At 24.2% G+C, this 2500-nt stretch overlaps 1 protein-coding gene across 1 annotated transcript in view; it reads left to right on the top strand.

Moving 5' to 3' along the window:
* SPTAN1 (spectrin alpha, non-erythrocytic 1) overlaps positions 1 to 2500 on the top strand; it is a 228594-nt gene that overhangs the window by 97554 nt on the left and 128540 nt on the right. The gene's annotated exons all lie outside the window — the stretch shown is intronic.

The raw sequence follows: 2500 nt of genomic DNA, 5'->3' as shown, positions 1-2500 counted from the left end.
ACCCCTTAGTTGTGGATTTGACCCCACACTTGTGGGTTTTGCCCCATAGTTCTTTAGTTTCTTTAGGATTTTACCTCATAGATCTTTAGTTTCTTCAGGATTTTACCTCAGATCTTCAGTTTCTTTAGGATTTTACCTCATAGATCTTTAGTTTCTTTAGGATTTTACCTCATAGATCTTTAGTTTCTTTAGGATTTTACCTCAGATCTTTAATTTCTTTAGGATTTTACCTCAGATCTTTAGTTTCTTTAGGATTTTACCTCAGATCTTTAGTTTCTTTAGGATTTTACCTCAGATCTTCAGTTTCTTTAGGATTTTACCTCATAGTTCTTTAGTTTCTTTAGGATTTTACCTCATAGATCTTTAGTATCTTTAGGATTTTACCTCAGATCTTTAGTTTCTTTAGGATTTTACCTCAGATCTTTAGTTTCTTTAGGATTTTACCTCATAGATCTATAGTTTCTTTAGGATTTTACCTCAGATCTTCAGTTTCTTTAGGATTTTACCTCATAGATCTTTAGTTTCTTTAGGATTTTACCTCATAGATCTTTAGTTTCTTTAAGATTTTACCTCAGATCTTCAGTTTCTTTAGGATTTTACCTCAGATTTATGGTTCTTTAGGATTTTACCTCATAGATCTTTAGTTTCTTTAGGATTTTACCTCATAGATCTTTAGTTTCTTTAGGATTTTACCTCATAGATCTTTAGTTTCTTCAGGATTTTACCTCAGATCTTTAATTTCTTTAGGATTTTACCTCAGATCTTTAGTTTCTTTAGGATTTTACCTCATAGTTCTTTAGTTTCTTTAGGATTTTACCTCAGATCCTCAGTTTCTTTAGGATTTTACCCCATGGATGTTGAGCTTTTAAAAGAATTTTTGCCCTATTTTGCTTCAATATTTGCAATATTTTCCTTCTATTTTGTAAGTTACGTTAAATAAAGAGATGCATTATTATTATTATTATTATTATTATTATTATTATTATTATTTAGGTAAAAATAAAGTAATCATATAGTAATAGTATTCTTACTATATTATTACAGTATATAGTATATAATAATATTGTAATAATAGTAATAACAGTAATGGTAATAAAATAGTAACACTAAAACCAAAACAGTAAGAATAGTAAGAGCAATAAAATAGTAATAATAGTAGAAATGATAATAATAAAGTAGTGATAGTGGTGGTGGTGGTAGTAGTAGTAGTGTATAATAATAATAATAATAATAATAATAATAATAATAATAATAATGATGATGATGTAGTAATAGTAATAGTAATAAAATAGTAAAGAAAACAAAATCAGTAAGAATAGTAATAATACTAGTAATAATACGATAGTGATAGTAGTAAGAATAGTAATAGTATTAATAAAACGGCACTACTACTACTACTACTACTACTAATAATAATAATAATAATAATAATAATGTAGTAAAATATTAATAATAAAACAAAAACAGTAACAATAGTAATAGCAATAAAATAGTAATAATAAAATAGTGATAGTAGTAGTAATAATAATAGTAATAGTGATAATAAAACGGCAGTACTACTACTACTAACAATAATATAGTAACATAGTAAGAATAATAGTAATAATAAAACGGTAAGAATAGTATTAGTAATGAAATAGTAATAATCAAACAACAACAGTAAGAATAGTAATGGTAATGAAATAGTAATAATCAAACAACAACAGTAAGAATAGTATTAGTAATGAAATAGTAATAATCAAACAACACTAATAATAGTAATAGTAATGAAATAGTTATAATCAGACAACAACAGCAAGAATGGTAATAGTAAGAATAGTAATAGTAATGAAATAGTAATAATCAAACAACAACAACAGTAAGAATAGTAATAGTAAGAATAGTAATAGTAATAGTAATAAAATAGTAATAATCAACAACAGTAAGAATAGTAATAGTAAGAATAGTAATAGTAATGAAATAGTAATAATCAAACAACAACAGTAAGAATAGTAATAGTAAGAATAGTGATAGTAATGAAATAGTAATAATCAACAACAGTAAGAATAGTAATAGTAAGAATAGTAATAGTAATGAAATAGTGAAAATCAAACAACAACAGTAAGAATAGTAACAGTAATAAAATAGTAATAACAACGGTAAGAATAGTAATATTAAGAATAGTAATAGTAATAACATAGTAATAATCAACAACAGTAAGAATAGTAATAGTAAGAATATTAATAGTAATGAAATAGTAATAATCAAACAACAGCAGTAAGAATCATAATAGTAATAAAATAGCAATAACAACAGTAAGAATAGTAATAGTAAGAATAGTAATAGTAATGAAATAGTAATAATCAAACAACAACAACAGTAAGAATAGTAATAGTAAGAATAGTAATAGTAATAGTAATGAAATAGTAATAATCAACAACAGTAAGAATAGTAATAGTAAGAATAGTAATAGTAATAGTAATGAAATAGTAATAATCAACAACAGTAAGAATAGTAATAG

This window comes from Podarcis melisellensis (genome assembly GCF_964234715.1).
Source record: "Podarcis melisellensis genome assembly, chromosome: Z".
NCBI classification, from domain to species: domain Eukaryota; kingdom Metazoa; phylum Chordata; class Lepidosauria; order Squamata; family Lacertidae; genus Podarcis; species Podarcis melisellensis.
Note: the sequence above shows the minus strand (reverse complement) of the source record. Positions and strands in the feature narration are given on the sequence as shown.